Source organism: Pelodiscus sinensis, chromosome 3, assembly GCF_049634645.1.
Source record: "Pelodiscus sinensis isolate JC-2024 chromosome 3, ASM4963464v1, whole genome shotgun sequence".
Lineage (NCBI taxonomy): Eukaryota > Metazoa > Chordata > Testudines > Trionychidae > Pelodiscus > Pelodiscus sinensis.
This window is the reverse complement of record NC_134713.1, coordinates 57,105,535-57,127,509: the sequence shown is the minus strand read 5'-3', so window position 1 is coordinate 57,127,509 and position 21,975 is coordinate 57,105,535. Positions and strand designations below refer to the sequence as shown.

At 42.2% G+C, this 21,975-nt stretch overlaps 1 long non-coding RNA gene across 2 annotated transcripts in view; it reads left to right on the top strand.

Moving 5' to 3' along the window:
* The window catches only part of LOC106732617 (uncharacterized), a 146,323-nt gene that overhangs the window by 64,266 nt on the left and 60,082 nt on the right, over window positions 1-21,975 (top strand). The gene's annotated exons all lie outside the window — the stretch shown is intronic.

Here is a 21,975-nt window from a genome sequence, read left to right as displayed (position 1 = left end):
CCCCTTGCCCGCGCAGGAGCCCTCCGGGTCCTAACGCCCCCGGCGGCGCCCTTCCGCAGCCCCACCCGGGCCGCGCACTGCGCCTCCCCTAGCCCGCCCCGAGCCCCGCGCTCCGGAGACACCCGCCGGCCGAGCCCCGAGCCGCGCCGCCTGCCTGCAGCGCCCGGGCGGGAACCGCCAGCCGCGGGGCTTGGCCGCGGGGCGCTTTTCGGCGCTAGAGACGAGCTGAGGGCGAGGGGGCAGGGAGCGCAGCGGGGGTGTTAGACCGGACCCCGCACTGCCTGCAGCCGTCCCTGCTAGGGGTGGGCAGGGCAGGTGCCTTGGGGGAAGCGGTTCCTGTCTGATCTCTCTTCTCCGTCTCCGGTTTTACCCGAGGCTGGGGGCTGGTGCGGCCCTTCTGCGTTGTCTCCTCGGAGGGGTCCTCAGGGAGGCTGCATTTGCTTTCGCTGGAACCCCCCCTTCCTCCGCACACACACACAGTGGCTGGACTGCTGCTTAAACACCGGCTCGCCCCCACCCCAGAGCATTGCCCGCGGGCGAGCCACCCCCTTGCCACGGTGTGTGCGCCAGCACGTTGCGGGGCAAGTTTTGCTTTCAGGTGTAGTCAGGATCCGGTTGGGAAAGGCAAACAAAAGCGCCCGAGCAGAGCGGGCGGAGATTAGGCTCCAGGGTGGCAGTAGGTGATTGTATTCGTTTGAGAGCTAGAACCTGGGGGTTGTCCAGCCTCCGAGTGACGGATCGAAACCTGGGAACTGGATTAGTCTTACCAGGTTCCTCTCGGAGCCGGAATTGCCAGCAGAGATACCTCAGGACGGGAGGAGGGGGCACTGATGGGAGCCCAGCGCTTATGGACAAATGTTGTGTATATCCCCGTTTATTGCGTGAGCCTAAAGTCCTAAACAGCAAATAACCGAGCGTCAAGGCACTATCAGGCTGTCATTTAGAAAGCCAGTCCTCCCGCGTTCACACTGTATTTAACTGAGAGGATGCTTTATTCCATACAAAGAGCGAGAGAGAGTCTGAAATGTGTGTGGTACAGGCTGGACACCCAATATACAGGGCTTCTAACTTCTAGGCGCTGTTGAGAAGTGGACCTTCAAGCCATTTCCCACATGCAGTCAAAGGGAAGTTTTGCAAGGAAAAATAAATGTAAGATTATTGCTGGTTCGCTGACAGCTCCAGGCTTGGGACTCCCTCTGGAATAAAGCGCTCACTCAGTGATGAATGGAAAGGAAAGGGAATTCTCTTCCCGAATTGCGTTGTACCTGTGTGTACACAGCGCGCGCGCAAACACACACACACACACACACACACACACACACACACACACACACACGATTTGTGAGTGTTGTTTGTTTATAACAACTTCAGAGCTCTTAAATGCCCATTGAATCTTCCCGGGAACCTCCGCGGGCGCCGCATTGTCGCCTGGCAATTGAAGCTGTCACTCTTTAGCTGGCAAGCTCTGCTCTCCTTCCCCGGGAGTGCTGAGTCCTCAAAGTCACCACCACCTCCAGCGAGCCTTTTGTTCAGAGAGCAGGTCGGTGATCCTGGTGCAGCCCGGACGCTGCGGCTGCACGTTTGCTCTCGTTGCCCAGGCAGTAGCCAGCCGCATGCTCTGTGTAGGAGGCCGGGTGAAATCCCAAGAGAGGAAAGGGTTAGCACTTTCCTCTTGTGCATGAGCTCTCCTTTAGTGGAAGTTGTTAGGGGTGCCCACAGTGAAATCCTTTTATGGGGCAATTCTGAGAAGCAGAGGGTCTGGGCATTTAGAAAGGAAGCTGATATAGGTAGAGCCATCCAGGAATCACAGGGCATGGCTTTGGCACAGAATTACAGAGCCATTTCAATACACAACCCTGTTTGTGCAAGTGGCCAGCGGTGCAGCTGTGAGAGACCTTGACATGGCTTGTAAGGCGCGAAAAGCATCGCGTGTTGGAGGGCAAGCTGAGAAGCAGGGATGTGCCAATATAAACGAAGGGAAGAAGGGAAGGGAAAGCCTGTAAAAAAGCTCTCAAGTGGAAGCTCAGAGGAAAAAGTTGCCTGCAGGTACTGTGAATGAGCAGGCTGTGTGTGAACTCAAAGAGCTGCTGTCTGGGGGAGCTGTCCAGGACAGAGACCTTCTGAAATAGGCTAGCGCCCCTACGGAACTTCAGCCGGAGAGAAGCAGCGATACTGGACAGCAACAGGCGCACGGCTCCATCTCCCGCCTCCACCCCTCAGACAGGGCCAGCCCTTTCGGGAGCACTCTCGGGTGCTCAGCATTTTTGAAAGTCACATCACCGTCACATAAAGACCCGGTCCTGCCCTCACTGAAACCATCTCCTTACAAACTGCAGGAGCAGCGTTTCAATCAAAATCTTGGCAGCGCTGAGAGTGAGAGTTAATTGGAGTTCTGATAGTCAAAGGTTTGGCTCTACTTACATTGGCTTCTGGTGACAGCATATATCTTCCTTTTCACTTCCAAGAATCAGCCTCTAGTGTTTTTGCCACTTTTTCAGCACCGGCCCAACAGATATATAAACCAAGATTAGTCACGTATTGACGTGAAGTAAGGCACTTGATTAAGGGGGCAAAAGTTGTTGTTGTTTTTTCCTGAAAGTGTTTTGTTTTGTATGTACACACCACGGTAGATTTAATTGCACTTCGCTGCACACTGGAAATGTGTTCCTTGCCAATTTAGCAGTGAGTGATGTTACACAGTGGGTAAATTTAATTGCTGCTTAATTGCTCTTCCGCGGGTTTGAATGAGGGTAGACTGTAGAACTTCAGTCTTTGCATAGGGGAAGACTGGTTTCTTGTTCTCTGGTGTATAGACTGTTACATGGACATGCCTCAACAGTACCTAGCCCCAACGAGGTTCAATTCATTGACTGTTGTTTAACAAATAATAATATATCGCCCTTTGAGTCCTTCGGGACTCTTTACAGTGGAAATAGATTTTACAATGTGAGTTCTTCCCGCTGCAGCATAATTTCTCCCTCTCCCATTTAACATTTTCTACTGATTTTGGTTTAACTCCTGTAGGCAACTTTCCACTGACTTTCCACCTTCTCCCTCCCTCCTCCCCCTCCCCCCCGCTCTCCTCCAATTCTCCCAAGACTGGTCAGCCGTGTGTCACCAAAAGGATTTTAATTGTAACAAGCATTCTCTTGCGATCACATTTCCTTCTTAACGTTCTAAGCTTGGGACCTCCACACTAACCTTTAATCAATACAAATGCCAAGTGTCTGGAGAATGAGCTCGGGCCTCTCTATTGGTGCGGTTGTTTACCCTTGTTAGGAACAGTTCTTGTTCTTCCGAGGGTGCTCTTGCAGTTGTCCTCCCTTCATTCTCGGTATTGGACATCGATACTCATCAGTGATTGTTCCCCGTGTATGTTGGCAGAAAATGTCTTTCTTTCTCCCTGTTTTGTGAGTTATACCACCCCACGCTGAATCTTCTGCTCAACAATATATCCATCCAAGCCCAAAATCATCATGGGGTTAATAGTCATTACTTCATTAGAGTCACTCCAGACAATACTCGGGCCCCCATATTTGTCCCCTACTTGTTTCAGCAAAAATGCCCTATGTGCTCTAGCAATTTCTTACCGTTGAGCAAAAAGGTGAAAGACCATTTCCTAACTGGAGGTGGGGGGGGGGGGGGGGAATTATGTACCGATGGAGGGTGGTTAGGGAGAAGGAATCTCATCCAGGCTCTGTGAAGCTTCACCATTGAGGTTCCTGATAAAAATGAGAGAGAAAACTTTTGAATCTGGGCCATAGTGAAACATACCATAGACTCTCAAGAGTGTCTTTTTTTCTTTCTCCACCCAAGATGTGCACAGGCCCAGTGCTGATACATGATGGGATCCCATACAGCCAGGAATTGATGGAGGCAGGAAGCAGAATGATAGCAAAATCTTCAAGAAATTATTGTGTCATCTTATCCTGGAGTTTCAGTCTGCAAAAGTGGTGTTTTATTCCAATCCATAGTTATACCACCACACTTAAACTTGCATTTCAGAGCTACAGGCAGCAACTCATGCAACCTTCTTTTCTTTCCAACTGTGCCTTTAAAGATGCTTAAGGAAAGAGATTCAACTTTTTGCAGCTTTTGGCTTCAACAAAGAGAAATGCATAAATAGTCATTTCATCCTGTGGTGAAATAGTTCTCATATTATTTTTATCTGTATTTTGAACTATTAAAATAGCTGAATTAAGTTATTGTGAATGAAAAAAGGATAGTACAGTTATTGCAAACTGCTCGCAAAAAGGTGATGTGGTACAAACTTGCATCAGTGGCTTGCGATGAAGTCAGAAGGAAGTGCAGACAGTGTCAAAACAATCCTATGAAATACCACAAATTAAGACTTTAAGCCCACAATCAAATCTCTTCATCCATTTGGAGTTAGCAAGGCTCTGCACCGGTTAATAGGTCTGTCTCTGTGAATCAGATTGTGGGATCAGGACCTATGGATTTTGTTGTATTCACCTAGATTTAAAATCACATGAGTGTATAAAGCTCTATGCTTTTTAAGCCTCACATATCTTCATAGTTATATCGGTATTTAGTTGAGTTTGCCAGCAAACACCACTAAAAATGTGTGAAGTTTCCTGATGTTAACTTTGAAATATAGATGAGGCCATTTAAATGCTAACATTTTAAAGTCACTATTCAAAATAAAAACACCCAGCTTGAGTTACTAAAATTTAATTATAAGGAACAGCTGGGGATGGTTTTGATTTTGACTCTAAAGCCCCATAAAAAGAAACAAGCACATGTGTTCATGCTCACTTTCTTTTCCACACAAAAACATACACACACACACACACACACACACACAAGCTTAATTGGACTCTTTCCCCAGGGGAATAAAGCTCATGTTATTTGAATGATCACTTTCTTCTTTTAGTTTGTCCAGTTAGGAAGAGCAGCACATCCACAGGTGTAGAAGAAGACATTCAAACCTCTTATAAATGGAATTTATATTGCATTATAAATTACTTTTTGACTGAGCACCCAGGGTCAGATGATAGGACTAAATCCTCCTTTGCACATTCTTCTCCATTTCAGACACTACATCCAGCCTAACTGTCTTCCTCCAGCTCATGGAAATGGTGACTGTTTCCCCTTCAACCTAAACAGGGCTCTTAGATGATGGTCACTTTATCAGGCATAGCATTTGGAAAATGATACATGACCACTCTCAGACTTCCTCCTCCTAGGCTGCCCAATGTCCTCCTGCTCCAGGCAACAGAACAGAAAAAAAAAAGACACTGAGCTGAAAACAGAGAGAGTGGCACCCCATCATAATTACAGGTGTTTTCTAAGGCAGGCATTTGTCCCACAAGCCTCCAGATCTAGCTGGGGAACAGCATGTACAATAACTCCAGTGCAAGTTCTGCCCTTTCTCTAGGCCCACGCAAGCAATGTTACCTGAAGAGGAACCATCCTCACAGTTTAGCCAGTGTTTGATGCTCAGCAGAACAATTCATTTTTGCAGGTCCTTGTGGAATGGAACATTGGAAGCGGTTCTCACCCTAAACTTTCAGATATCAGGGTACAATTATGTGCTAAGTAGTTAGCATGTGTGAACTATACATTTAATGCCAAAGTCCTTCAAAAGAAGAACTTTTATTTTTTATTTTTTTCAGCATGTGGGCCAGCTTCTCACCATCTTCCAGAACCTCCAAGAAAATTTTACTAGAGGAAGTAAAGGTGGGTTGTAAGGAATCTAAATCTGGACTATCTGAAGGTACCTATTTTGAAAGATATTTGTCCAACATTCTGACAAAAGATAAACCTTCCGCCATTAGCTATGAAATGGGTATTGGAGAGGCTAAAGTTTATTTCAGTTTAAATCAATCTGGTATAAACTTGCCTCACTTTAGAAGATAAAATCTGCAAATAGTTTCATGATTTAAAGTTGTTTTAAGAAATCTTCAATAGTGAATCTACCAAACAGCAAGTTTTTTGGAAACACTGCATTGAATTCTTCATATGTATTTTAAAAGACAACAAATCAAGAAAAAACAAAATGCACAGGGAGTATGTCCAGGGCTATAAATCACAGCAAAGCAATCATAATTCTGGGAATTAAGGGCCAGATCCTCAGCTGGTATAAATCAACATAGCTCCATTGATTTCAGGAGAGCTAAGCAGATTTACTCTAGATGAGGACTGGTATTTCTAAATCCCTAGTGAATATCTATCTGAACAAAAGGTAACACACTGTTAATATATATGCTTTGACCCTGGTCTCTTTTTTCATGAGGGTAACCAGAATAAGGTAATGTGGCATGCAAATTTGACTGCTAAGCAACATTATTATCCTTTAAGATGAATCATTTTGGGATTTCAATGGTTTGCTAGTTGACAGTCACTCCTGTAGTATGAGAGACTTAACTCCTATTTTTTTTTGAAGCTTTTGGCTTTATATTGGTCAACTGGAGTGTCAGAGTTGGCTCTTTTGAAAACCACTGATGAGGAAAAATCCAAGCCCACAAATAAATCACCAGGGAAGATTATAACTCATAATGACAGTACCCACATTCTACTCTGCATTGTCTTGTTGGGAAAGACCCAAGCTTATGTGTTTTCCTATTTTGAAGCTATATTGCAAGTTCTAGTGAAAGAACAGCTGATATAGCCATCCTTTTTGTGACAGCTGCAGATTCCCCGCACGCCAGTCAGATTTAATACAATCAGGTCTTGGACTCAGTCTCATATAAAAAATGCAAGTATAGATGTTGCCTAGAATGGGACCCAGTCTGTGAAAGGAGTGTGAAGTTATCAAAGGAGCTGTTGTCACCACAGATCTTTCTGCAGCCCATTGGGATGGGAGATAAAACCACCATGAAACATTATTAGAAACTCTTGAATGAATATATACAACTTTCCTGGGATGAGTTTATGGGTCTCCCAAATATAGAAAGTAATGTAACTCTGCCTCTGGTTGTAAGAATAAATATTTCAATTTATTTGAAGGCAATGAGGGCACTAATATAGCCCAAGTGACATCAATGGAACTTTCCCAGTTTATGCCAGCTAAGCATCTACTCTACTATTTCCTCCCATGTTTTGGTCATTGAAGTATTTATTTATTTACTTACCCCATCTATATTTCTCGTAGTTGTATAGTCAAATACATAATATATATCTTCCTTAGTTAGAGGAGGTAAGCTTCTGTTTTGTTTTTCTTACTGGAAGAGGTTAGACTAACAGTCAATTCTCAGGTCAGGTATCTTTCAAAATAAAATGTACTATTATTTCTACTGAGCTTTCCAAATATCTTGCCTGTGGGTGTGTAGTTCAGAATACACTGGACTTTAAAGATTAAAGTTAATGGAGCTAATTTTGCCTTCAGTTACATATAGCAGAAGACAGATTTAGGCTCCTTTATTCATTTTTGGATCTATATTTTGGACATGAATTATACAGTTTTTAATTTCCCTTTTTCATCAAAATGGTTTACTCTCCTGTAAGGTATGGTTTACAAAGTGGAATAACACAAAAGAATAATGTTCTTTATATTGCATATAAACATCACTGTTTCCAAGAAGCCAGAGGAACTCAAAATAGGATTAGATGTTTATACATTATATTGGATAGGATTATTAACAAATTAGAAGGAGTATGAGATATAAGATGTTAGTTTCCTAGGTATAAGAGGTTAGTTTTATAAATTTAAGAGGTTAGTTTTCTAACTTCTTGTCAGTCACTGGTTGAGTGACAGGAGGTTTGAAAACTAAATAGAGTTTTTTGTTATGCTACAGCTCTTGCTAATTGATTACTTGCTCATTAACTGACACTATTGTAAATTCTAGTGTAGACATTTTCAGACATTTGTTCATTGTCATGTGTCACCCTAGGCTGCATCATACAGTGAAACATAACCAGGAACAAACATTTATCTTCTGGAACAATCATTATGAGTCAAAAATGGACATGTCTTCAGGGGTTTCTTGCATCTGTAAAATATCTGGTACTAGCCACTCGAGACAGGATGCTGGGCTTGATGGAGTCAATTTTATTTTCCTGTAAAAATTGTCTTGTGTGCTATTACATATTTTTTCATTTGGGAAATATTGAAGGGTTTTGCTGCTAGGGAAAGACATTGAAAATTGTACTTTCTTTATATAACTAATTCAAAATAAGAAGGGGATGTCAGGGCAGCCTACTGAGAGGTGGCAAGTGTCAGCTTGTTCATATCAATGGCAAATCTGATTTTCTGAAGTGCAGAGATTTAAAGGGCAGGAGGGTCACTTAAATGTGAAGTAAAGTGTAATTTCCCCTCCTCAGATAAACAAATGATGTTCTTAAGAAGATAAAAATGTGGGTTGTGCTTTTGGAGGGGCCCCTTTCCTCACTTGCTCATCATCTGCCTCCAGAATTTTTTCAATTAAAGTTTTTTCTGAGTAACAGCTGAGTATAAGCCCTTCACAAATTCATCCTAAGCAATCAGTTTTTAAATGATATACATACAATTGCCTGCTATCTTATTCTTATCATTGCAAAGTGTTAAAATGCAAATGACCTATGATGTTTCAATGCTGAAAGTTCTTTTATTATGAGAAGCTTACTGACTTGCTTTGACATAAGTCATGCAAGTTTTCAATCATTTTTGTTTACACATAAATACGCTTTGTCACTTCCTACAAAAATATTTTTTTTTCAATTTTGTGTTATCAGGAGGTTTGCAGTTTTTCTGTAGGACTGAGTGGAAGAACTCAATTCCCTTCAAAAGACATAGTTTTCACAGGATTGCCCACTCTTCATTGTTGTGATTGCTATTAGATTCCGAGAGTTCTCTGTTATGTCATCCATGGATGGGAAGTCAGGTAGGGGTCAGTCTAGTATTTACTGCTTCATGATTATCATGCTGAAACAAGATTGAGGGTGAATATCCCAGAAAACTAGAGGTGCTGCACATTCACTTTCATACCCTTTGGCAAAAACAGGCTTTTAACTTGGATTCTATCCAATGAAAATTATTAAAAATAGGAGAGACCAAGAAGTTCATTTCTTCTACTGAGCAACTCGTGACCATTTTTTTAAGTTATCTATTTCTCCAGCTTCTCCATTATTGGGCTTTGCTGGTTCCCTTGGATCTTTATTTTTTGCTCAGGATCAAGTTCTGCTCTCAGTTACATTGATCCAACTGCTTGCAGGTTTGCAGCCCCCTTCATTTTCATTTATGTGTGTATGAGTCCAACTGAATTTTGCACTAAATCTTTATCACGGCCCTAATGTCAGTAAAATGGAAAAGAAATCAAATCACTTTGTTTACAAATACTGGCAAAAAAGCAGAATGGATTAAGAGGAAGATTAAAAGCAGGGAATAGTATAGATGGCTCTCAATTTTAATCCTTTGCTAAATCAGGAAAGAGTGTGCCTACTAGTCACTTTGATTTAAAATGATATAAGCACAGGGATAACATAGAAGATTGCAAAGAAAGTGATAGAGTAACCTGAGGGTATTTAATTAACTGCTTTAGGTAATCTAGCTCTTTATAATGAGAAAAAGTAGATTACATTGGGAGTGGTCTTACTAAATCACACAATATTCTGATGGAGATTCACAGAAATAGATATGACTCTCCAGGAAAGTCTGTTGGGCTATTTTGAAATGCAGGAACATTAGAGTATTGCAAATAATCTGTGGAAGATCTGAGGAAACCAAATGCATTTCTTTACACAATCAAGTCCAACCTTTGCTATTATGTAACCATTACAATTAAATTAATTTGCAACTGAATTATGCATAACATGCTATTTATACCAGCATTTCAAACAGCATTTCTTGACTCTCTGAAAATTGTTACAGAGTTTGTACAGATATCTACTGTAAATATAGAGCCCACAAGAAAAATGTTTGGAGGTAATGTCAGTATGTAAAGAGTAGTATACTACCATTTTTTTCAGAATGGAGACAAATTGAAATGGGCATTAAATGGAATGACATTGTTAGGAATTAATGCAACAAAATTGAAAGAAATAGTAGGTCAAGACATAAGGTCTCATGCTATTGGTTCATTGGAAGATTTGCCTGAACTAGACTTGAGTAAAACTTGAGTCCTTGATCATCCTAATTTAAATACACACAGAGAGAGAACCTTTCATGAACAGAATTCACCCATGGAAGTAAGGGCTCAGCCTTCTCCATCTTCAGTGGACCCCCTACTGGATGACAGTCCATACCAAAGATGGATGCAGGAGTGCAAATGGCTTCCCTTTGGCTGAGGCAAAAAAGTTATTTAGGATTTGGCAGTTTCTGATTGTTTGTAAAACATAATTGAAAGAAAGAAACATAAATTATGATTCATAAAATGAGGATCCCGGTTGATTCTAAAATAATTATAGCTTTGGACCTTGTTAAAAATAGGCAAGCAGCAAAAAGAGTCTTTTTTTGAGACTCCATAGTGAGAAAGATTCTGATTTTGATAAAGGAAAAGTAAGTTAAATGTTACCAAATGGTGCCCTAGAAGGCAGCTTGAGAAAATCTAGAAAAGGTCACTTTGTATTTTAGGGAGATTAATTCACAAATATATTGTATTAGTGAAGTTGATTTGGAACTCCAGGCATTATCAGAAGTCTAACAACAAATAATAATAAGCATGAATGTGTCTTTATAAACTTGAATTCAAATAGCAAGGAAAGAGTCAAACCTCATGAAGATTTCATTGGATATGATATTACATATGTATTCCTTTAATATCTCAATTATACAGTGCTCAAACCATGCAAAAAAACCAGGAGAGGTAAAGATAAAATTATCAGGCAGAATTTCCTTTGGCTTAATGGCAACATCAGTACTGTATTGCCATTTGAGAAATCCATATTTGATTTGGCTCCCAGTTTGCCATGCAACTGATCAGAAAAGGCTGTAGATATTACAAAAATTATAGGAGCCCAATTAATGCAGTGTGTTGATCAGCTCTAACAGAGAACAATTATTCAGTCTTCCTTGGCCATGATTAGGGTGGGTGTATTGATGTCGAGGGAAATGTGAGACTCTTGTGTCATTGCAAGAGGTATGGAAGACTCCAAAGAAGAAAAATTGGAAACACACTATTCCATTGGTCAAAATGTTAACAAAGGGAAAACTGTAAGTTTTTTACTATCACTACATATGCCATATAAAGATAGTAATACATTAAACTATTAAGCAGGGGCAAAGTTTTACCTTAACAGATACTAGAGCTAAATATTATTATTTACTAGTATCACCAAAGATACAGGGACTACAAAGTAAACTAAGGCTACAATAGGAGTTTTGTGAGGCAAAATCATTGTATACTGTAATTTCCATAATATCTGTGTATTCAGTGAGCCTGCTAACTCTGTCACATCATACATCAAACTTTCATTTCATGCTAATGGAACATGTGTATGACAGGACTGCACTTACTAATCTAAGGTTTAATAGGAGGTTCAATTGCAGAGGCAGTTTCTGAATCAGTATGAGGATATTAATAACTCCTCATATGGTGATAACAAAAGCTAAACAGTGATTGATTTAGTTTAAGATCATGAACTGGGTTTAATGGGCACCTGGCCACTTCAATACAAATGATTTAGTAGTAAATGAAATCTTCTACTATTGTAAAACAGAGAATGGGAATTTAATTCATTTGTTGTGGGCAAATCAGAAAGTTGGCTTTTAAGAATCATGAATGTACTATATAGAAAGAGTTTACAGGTTTAGAGAAATACTACTTTCCTCCCTGTATAGCTGCTTCTTTCCACAAGAGAGGATAATTCTGAAAGATTTTCATATGTGTAAAGTGAATAGCTTTGTGCGCCTTAAAGTTAGTGGAAGAGTTCACACATGTTGGACCAGATAGTAAACACTTTACTTTCCATTAATGGCTGATCCCTAGCCAGAGTAAGAGGTTCAAAATCTCTCTCTGAGGTCAGAGGAATATTGCATGTATGGATTTACATGGAGAATTTTGTCTGCAAGGGAAACAGCATGTGTATGGTTCAAGCCAGGATATGATGGAATATCTGGGTGTGAGTTGTTGTTTTTTTGTTTTTGTTTTTGTTTTTGTTTTGTTTGGGGTTTTTTTTTTTTTTTTTTTGGTGTCTTCTTTGCTTTACTTATAGATGTCATTCTAGATACAAAAAAGATGTCACTGATTTTACTGCAGTTCCCTCTGTAACAAAATATTTGCCATCTTAGTCTCATAGATTTTAAGGTCTTCAGGGATCATCATAATCATTTAATCTGCATTTCTGTAAATTGTAGGCCACAAAAGTTCACCAGCTACATCAGAATATAACAATGGCCATCCTGGATTAGACAAAAGATCCATTTAGCCCAATGTCCTGTCTTACTGTCAGTGGATGATGCCAGGTGCCCCAGACAGAATGAACAGAACAGGTAATCCTCATGTGATCCATCTCCTATCACCCATTCTCAGCTTCTGGCAGACAGAGGCTAAGGACACCAACACTGCCCATCCTGGCTAACAGCCATTGATGTACCTCTCTTCCATGAATTTATCTGGGTTTTTTTTAACCCTATTAGTTTTGGCCTTCACAACATCCTCTGGAAAGGAGTTCCACTGCTTGATTGTACATTGTGTGAAAATATACTTACTTTTGTTTGTTTTAAACCTGTTACTTATTAATTTCATTTGGCAACCCCCAGTTCTTCTGTTATGAGGAGTAAATAACACTTCTTTATTTAGTTTCTCCAAACCAGTCATAAATTTATAGACCTCTATTTCATCTCCCCTTAGTCATCTTTTTTTCCAAGCTGAAAAGTCCCAGTCCTGTTAAACTGTCCTCATATTGGGGCTCAGTCCATATCTTTATAATTTTTGTTGCTTTTTTCTAAACCTTTTCCTATTCAATATATCTTTTTTTAGATGAGGCAACTACATCTGCTTGCAGTATTCAAGATGTGGAATACAATAGATTTATACAGAGACAACATGATATTTTCCATCTGTGATGGGGTGGACAAAGCCTGACATCCCCGCTGGAGGCCTTTTAGCACCCTGGCAAGCAACAAGAGCAGCAGAGAGGTCCTCTGAGCAGAGTAAAGTGGAAACCTTTGCTGCAGCCAATCAGAGTGCAGGGGGCTGCTATAAAAGGAGCTGTTAGGTAAGGCCTGTCAGTTCCATTCTGGAGCTAGACCCAGGCAGACCTCAGGGCTGACTGGTGAACACCAGCACTCTGGACAGCTCCAAGTGGGAACTGGGCATCATATCTGATTGGAGCCAGATCCTGCAGCTAAAGCAGGGTTTCCCAACCTATGGGTCAGGACCCAAATATGGGTCATCATTACATGTCAAAAGGGTGGCCAGGTGTCTCCCCAGGTGGCTCTTAAGGAGCCATTCACACATTTTTTGAATTGCCCTAGGTTACCAAGTCTTCCTGAATTGTCAAAATGGGTCCCCATCTGGAAAAGGTTGGGAACTGCTGGGCTAAAGGCTAGCCAAAAAAACCCAAAGACAACCTGCAGAACCCCGGACAAGGGTATCTCAGCCACAAGGCCCTAGAGAAGGGCTGATGGAACAGTATCCCAGGGAAGTGGTCCAGGGACGTCACATCAACTAAGTATGTTGAAACGCAGCAGGTAACTGCTACTTACAGGGTCCCTGTGCTGGTACCCAGAGGAGTGGGTGGGCCTAGGTCCCCCTCCCAACCCGCCTGCAAACCACACCTGGGGGGATAAAAGAAGAGGCATGATCTCCAGCCACTGACTGGATGTTGCCTCACCTGCAGACAGGCGAGTAAATACTGAGAGACCCATCTCAGCCAGAAATGGGTGCTCGCATAAAGGGCAGAACCTGTTACATTGTCTTATTATGTATACCTTTCTTAATTATTCCCAACATTCTGTTCACATTTTTGACTACCACTGCACATTGAGTGGATGTTTTCAGAGAACTATCCATAATGACTCCAAGATCTCTATTCTTGAGTGGCAGCAGCTAATTTAGAGTCCATCATCTTATGTGTAATTGGGATTACGTTTTCCAATGTGCATTACTTTGCATTTATCAGCATTGAATTTCATTAGATTGCTCAGTCATCCTGTTTTCTAAGATCCACTTGTAGTTCTTAACAGTTTGCTTAGGACTTGAGTAATTTTATATCAGCTACAATTTTTGCCTCCTTATTTACCCGTTTTCCAGATAATGTATGAATATGTTGAACAGTATTGGTATCAGTACAGACCCCCAGGGAAACCCCTATTTACCTCTCTCTGTTCTGAAAACTGACCATTGATTCCTATCTTTTGTTTCCTATCCTTTAACCATTTATTGTGTCATGACAGGACTTTCCCTTTTATCTCATAAGAACGGCAATACTGGGTCTGACCAAAGGTCCATCTAGCCCAGAATACTGTCTTCCAACACTGGCCAATGCCAGATATCCCAGAGGGAATGAAGATAACAGGTAATCATCATGTGATCCCTCTCCTGTCATCCATTTCCAGCCTCTGACAAACAGAGACTAGGGACACCATTCCTACCCATCTTGCCTAATAGCCATTGATGTACCTAACCTCCATGAATTTATCTAGTTCTTTTTTGAACCCTGTTAAATTCTTGGTCTTCACCATTCTCTGGCAAGGAGTTCCACAGGTTGAATGCATGCTACCTGAAGAAAAACTTCCTTTTGTTTGTTTCAAACCTGCTACCTATTAATTTCATTTGGCAATCCCTAGTTCTTTGATTATGGGAAAAAGTAAATCATTTTTCTTATTCACTTTTTCCACCCCAGTCATGATTTTATAGACCTCTATCATATCCCCCCTTAGTCTCATCTTTTCTAACCTGAAAAGTTCTAGTCATTTTAATTTCTCTTCATATGGGACCAATTCCAAACCCCTAATTATTTTTGTTGCCCTTTTCTGAATCTTTTTCAATACCAATATATCTTTTTTTAAGTTTAGACGACCACATCTATACACAGTATTCAGATGTATGTGTACCATGGTTTTACACAGAGGCAATCAGGGTATATCTACACTGCACACTTATTTTGAAATAAGCTATTCCAGAAGAAATACTCTGAATTAGCTTATTTCAAAATATTACCTCCAAATTGGTCTGAGGCAGGCTTCCCTAATGCATATATACTACCTTGATTTAGAACCCCAGAAGGCACTGGGGAGTAATTACTTGGAATGGCCCTGCGAAGGAGCTATTTCAAAACAGCAGCAGTGGAGCATCCACACTGCAACTATTTCAAAACAGCTATTTTGGAATAGGTGTTATTCCTCATGGAAAAAGGTTTACAGAAGTTGGAATAAGCCATCCATTATTTTGAATTCATTTCAAAATAGCGGAATTGTTGTGTAGACACTTGCATTGTTATTTCAGAATAACAGCCGTTATTCCGAAACAATGCTGCTGTGTAGACACACCCAGAGAGATTCTCTGTCCTAGTCTTTATGGCTTCATCTACACTGCAGAGTTTTTGTTCAAGAAGCCTTTTGCGGAAGAGTTCTTCTGCAAAAATGTCTTGCGCAAAAGCATGTTCAGACCTCAAAGCACATTGCAAAAGCAATGTGCTCTTGCACAAGAGAGCGTCCACACTGCATGGACACTCTTGCACAAGAAAGCTCTGATTCACAGAATGGCCATCAGAGCACCTGTGCTTTTTCTGGTAAGGTTTCAGAGCGGAGTGTCCACACTTGCCTTTTTGCACATGAACTCTTGTGCAAAGAGGAGTTATTCCTTGTAGGGAGAGGAATAACTCTACCACAAAAAGCCCTATTTTCTGGCAGTTTTCTTGAGCAAAAGCACACTTGAGGTGTGGATGCGCTGCTGATTTTTGAGCAAAAACCCTGTAGTGTAGACATAGCCTATCTGTTTTTAATGATTTCTAACATTGTTTGCTTGTTGACTGCCACTGCATATTGAGTGGATATTTTCAGAGAACTATCTACAGTGACTCCAAGATCTCTCTTGTGGTTATGGCTAAATTATTCCTCATAATATTGTATATATAGTTGGGATTATGTTTTCCAATGTGCATTACGTTACATTTATCAACATTACATTTCATTTGCCATTTTGTTGCCCAATCACTTAGTTTGGTGAGATCTTTTTGAAGCTCTTCACAGTCTGCTTTGGTCTTGACTATCTTGAGCAATTTAGTATCATCTTCAAATTTTGCCACCTCACTGTTTACCCCTTTCTCCAGATAATTTATTTATAGGTTGAATAGGATTGGTCCCAGTAAGGACCCTTGGGGGACATAACTAGTTACTTTTCTATTCTGAAAACTTACCATTTATTCTTATCCTTTGTTTCCTGTCTCTTAACCAGTTATTAATTCATGAGAGGATCTTCCCTCTTATCCCATGACAACTAACTTTACTTAAGAGCCTATCATGAGGGACCTTGTCAAAGGCTTTCTGGAAATCTAAATATACTATATCCACTGGATTCCCCCTTGTTCACATGTTTGTTTGACCCCCTCAAAGAACTCTAGTAGGGCATGATTTCCCATTACAGAAACCATGTTGACTTTTCCCCAACAAATTATGTTCATCCATGTGTCTGAAGATTTTATTCTTTGCTACAGTTTCAACTAATTTGCCACATACTGATATTAGACTTACTCTTGTGACAGTCTAAAAAAGTACTACTGTGGAAAGAGATCTGTGGGTCATGGCGTGCCACAAGCTAAATGTGTCGTCAGTGTAACACTGTTGCAAAAAAAATCAAACATCATTCTGGGATGTATTACCGGGAATGTTATAAGCAAGACACAAAAAGTAATTCTTCTGACCTGCTCCACACCAAAACTCCTCAGCTGGATTATTGTGTCCATTTTTGAGTTCCACAAACATGCTCTCTAAAGGAAGATTGAAAAAAAATTGGATTTGTTTAACTGGAAGGGGACATGATAACAGTTTTCAAGTACATAAAAGATTGTTACAAGGAAGAGGGAGAAGAATTGTTCTTATCCTCTGAGGCTAGTACAAGAAGCAATATGATTAAATTGCAACAAGGCAGGTTTGGGTTTCACAGTAGGAAAAACTTCTGAACTGTCAGGGTGGTTAAACACTAAAATAAATTTGCCCAGGTAGGTTATAGAATCTCCATCATTGGAGATTTTTAAGAGCAGGTTAGGCAGACACCGGTCAGGGATGGTCTAGATAATACTTAGTCCCACCATGAGTGCAGGAGACTGGTCTAGATGACCTCTTAAGGTACCTCCAATCCTATGATTCTGTTACATTTAGGGTCCCCTCTAACTTGCATGGCCATGTTGCTACCCAATAAGCCCCACACAGAGGCTCAGAACTGTTACATCTGGGAGCCCTCTCTTGAACGTAAACCACTCATACCCTGAGCCCTCTCCCACACTTTGAACCCTCTGCCTCCATATGCAGAATGAAATTTATGTGCATCACTATTGAGGTAATGTGTCTCCATATTCATGCATGTGATGGAGAGAACATACCCCACAGTAAAGAAAGGGGGACTAAGACTCTGTTAGCAAAGGAAGTCCTGCCCCTTCACTCAGACTGGGCATGCTCCAAGTACTGGAGCAGTATAAAAGGCAGCAGAGCAGCTCAGTCTGGGCTGACCAGCAAAGGAGAAGGACCTCTCACCAGAGCTCCTGCAGCCAGCCAGCCAGCCAGCCAGCCAGCCAGCCACCCACCCTGGTGGTGAGAAGGGGAGACAGCCACAACTCAACCCTTGTGGAACTCGGGAGAAGTGGCTGCCAGAGAGCCAAAAGACCCAGCTACCATGTGGGACATCAATCCAAACAAAGCAGTAGGAAGTAACCCAGGGAGAGTGCAGGAGCAGCCTCTGCCACCCAGGTATCCTCAGAGTATTTCGGCTGGATTCCCTACTGAGGGAGTAGCAGACCATGCTTCTGCTCACAGGGTCCTGGATTGGGACCTGAGTGGAGCAGGGTGGGCATGGGTACCTCTACCAGGGCATTAGCCCCCAACCGCATTGACTCTGGCCAGTAGGCTGTACTGCCCTGAGCTAAGGGCTACCATTTACTGACCCTGGCTAGTAGACCATACTGCACCGAGGGCTATTTATTGACTCTATCCAGTAGCCTGTACTGCCCTGGACTGAAGGCTATTTATTGACTCTAGCCAGTAAGATAGACTGACTTACGGACTCAGGGTTCCCTGGAGATTGGGGAAGTTTAGTGTGTTATGGAGATGGCCAACTGCCTTGTAGCCAAAGAGGTGCATCTGCACCCTGGAATGTGGTCACTCCAGTGATGGGGAGCACATGCACCACCACAGTGCACAAAACAAAATTCATTCTGTACCTGGACATAAAAATAGAGAAAATACTGATTATGTTGCCAGTTTATAGCACAAATTATTGTTAGTCCCTAAATGCATGGCCGTGCACTTTGAACTATTAAATTTCAGCCCACTTACATTTCTTCCACTTACAAGCTCATCTAGATCTTCTTTGGGATATTATTAGCACAGTTCCACTTTTTCTAATAAAAATGTAAGATAAAGTCAGACCAATCCCTCAGGAACTCTGCTAGTAATCTCATTCCATCCTGATAGTTCCCCTTTCAGTGTGACCCGTTAAAGTATTCCTTTTTTCCAGTTCCATTTCCATGTTTCAGTTTCCATATTAATTCCCATTTTCTCCAATTTAACTAATAATTTCCTATGTGGAACTGTATCTGATGCCTTTCCTGAATCAGATTAGATCTACTGCATTTCCTTCCTCTTAAAAAAAAAAAAAAAAAAAAAAAAAAAAAAAAAAAAAAAAGAATTACCTTCTTAAAGAGGGAGATCAGCTTGATCTGGTACAATCTAGCATTGTAAAATCATTTTCTATTTTATCCCAATTACCATTAATCTCTATGTCCTTTCTCGTTTTCCTTTCAAAATTTTTCCAAGAGCTTGCACACATTAGCAGTCTTCTTGTTTACAGTATCACTATATTAGCAGTGACTAGTGATAGGATATGATCTCCCAATTTACAGATTCATTAAGATTCCTTGCTAATGGTCTTGATTTTGAGCTGAATTACACTGACATACATTCAGACTTACTCCTCTTTAAGTAAAGGGAGTTACTTTAGACTTATATCAGCATAACTGAGATCAGAAATGGGTTATATATCAAAACAAAGTTAGGTTTTCCTGGACCTGAACTGACACAACCTACATATCCTCAACAGCTAAGTCTATAGAAATATGGCATTTTTCTTACACATTCAAAAAACTTTGTCTTGCTTGCTGCTAGGTAGGCAAACTTAAAATTGTATTGAAGCTAATGTTTTCAAAAGTGTACATGGAACACAGGTTGAGAGAGATTCTGTATATTTGAATGTCATGTTTGGATTATCTACAAACAATCCTTTGCTTAAAGGTCATATGAAACCTATACTAGAAGATTTACTTGGCATTGCATGGGTCCTTAACTAAATTCATTTGGTTGTTTTGGGGTGGTTTTCTTTTAATAAAATGAAAATGTACATGCTTCATTTGAATCATTGCTCTGAGGTGGGGCTGGAGATGAGGGTTCAGTATGCAGGCTGTGCTGAGTAGAGAGGACTACCCCAGCCCTCTCTCATTGTAGCAATATGGGGCCATGGATAAGTGCCTGTCCATGGCCATTGCAGCTCCTGCAGGTACAGTCAGGGGAGGGTGCATGTCCCCCAGCTGGACAAACTGGAGAAATGATCTGCGATAAATAGGACGAAGTTTAATAAGGACAAATGCAAAGTACTCCACTTAGAAAGGAACAATCAGTTTCACACACAGAGAATGGAAAATGACTATCTAGGAAGGAGAACTGCAGAAAGAGAACTAGGGGTCATAGTGGCCCACAAGCTAAATATGAGCCAACAGTGTGACGCTGTTGCAAAAAAAGAAAACATGATTCTGGGATGCATTAACAGGAGTGTTGTGAGCAAGACACAAGAAGCTTCTACTTTAATCTGCACTGATTAGGACTCAATTGCAATGTGGTGCCCAAAACTGGACACAATATTTCAAGAAAGATGTGGAGAAATTGAAGAAGGTCCAGAGAAGAGCAACAAGAATGATTAAAAGTCTAGCGAACATGACCTATGAAGGAAGACTGGAAGAACTGGGCTTGTTTAGTTTGGAAAGGAGACGATTGAGAGAGGACATGATAGCAGTTTTTAGGTACAGGTAGTCCCCTGGTTACGTACAAGATAGGGACTGTAGGTTTGTTCTTAAGTTGAATCTGTATGTAAGTCAGAACTGGCGTCCAGATTCAGCCGCTGCTGAAACTGACCGCCAGTTCTGACTTACATACAGAATCAACTTAAAAACCCCAGGCATCCCCAAGTCAGCTGCTGCTGAAACTGATCAGCATCTGATTCCAGGAAGCCCGGGGCAGAGCAACTCTGCCTCAGGCTTCCTGTAGTCAGCGCTGGTCAGTTTCAGCAGAAGCTGACTTGGGGACACCTGGGGCAGAGCAGCTTTGCAAAGCCTCGGGGAAGCCGGCAGCGGGACAGCTCAGGTGCGCCTGGGCTGCCTCGCTGCCCAAGCGCCCCCTCCCCCCCCCCCCCCCCGCGGCTTTGCAAAGCCTCGGGGAAGCCGGCAGCGAGGCAGCTCAGGTGCGCCTGGGATGCCTCGCTGCCCGAGCCCCCCCACGGCTATGCTCTGCGTCTTTCTGGTCTGCAGACCAGGGAGACGCGGAGAAAGCCCCGGAGTACACGGGCGGCAGGACCGCGAGGTCCCACAGTCCGTGTCCTCCGGGGCAGCCCTGTTCGTAACTGCGGATCCGACATAAGTCGGATCCGCATAAGTCGGGGACTGCCTGTATCTAAAAGGGTGTCACAAGGAGGAGGGAGAAAAATTGTTCTCCTTGAGGATAGAACAAGAAGCAATGGGCTTAAGCTGCAGCAAGGGAGGTTTAGGTTGGACATTAAGAAATTTTTCCCAAACTGTCAGGGTGGTTAAACCCTGGAATAAGTTGCCTATGGAGGTTATGGAATCTCCATCTCTGGAGATATTTAAGAGCAGGTGATAGACCTCTATCAGGGATGGTCTAGATGGCACTAGGTCCTGCCATGAGGGCAGGGGACTGGACTCGATGGCCTCTTGAGGTCCCTTCCAGTTCTAGTGTTCTATGAAGTACGTAGTAGATAAACAGCAATAGGCAAGATTAAGTGTGCAAGTTTAACAATGCTGTTTGGATATTAGCAATCAAGTATTTGGGTACATCAGTCATAGAAAGCTTTAGAGAGAGTTGGTAGTGAAAAGCAACTATCTCAATGAGTGGGTTGGACGGTACTCATATGAGTTCTTCCTCTCCACTTGTATGGGAAGTTAAGTGTGTCTCACTTTAGTTTCAGTAGATTTAGTATTATGATCTCTCCTTCATTTGGACTTAATGTTCAAGTTAAATTCCTTTGATGTTGTCTCTTGCTTTTATAATTTGAATGAAGAATTCTGAAAGCATGATGTTTTCATGTCTAGCTAACCATTGTATTTATTTAATTGAGTGTTTTAAATGTAAAAATATCTAAGCCATTAATATTTATCACATAGTTCAGTGGAATACTTATATATGATACTGGGGGCAGTGCCGCCTTCTCATTATGCTTACCACCCCCCTCTCTATGGGTAGGCAGTCCTGGCTCCCCCAGCTTCCGGGAAGAGCCAAGGCACAGCAGCCCTGGCCTCCCCTGGCTCACTCCCACTGGCTGCCAGGCCACCCTGAGGCCAGGCCAGCCTTGGCTCTCTTCTTGCTCCGGCCTCAGGGGGTTAGGTTGGGTTGAGGCCATGGCTGGCCCAGCTCACCCTCCTCAGCTACCAGCCACTCTCTGCCCGAGCTGCCGGGGGGTTGGGCTGGGCTACGGCTCTCCCTCCCCACCGTGTCCAGGAGGGTCCGAGGCTGCCCTGGCCCTGGCTCTTCCCTGCCCCACTCACCCCAAAACTGCTCCAATTCTCCCCCCTCCTCCACTCTTGCCCCCCCTGCCCTTTCCCATCCCCACCAATGAGCCCTGGCTCTTTTCTCCCCCTGGCCGCCAAGGAGGGGGGACG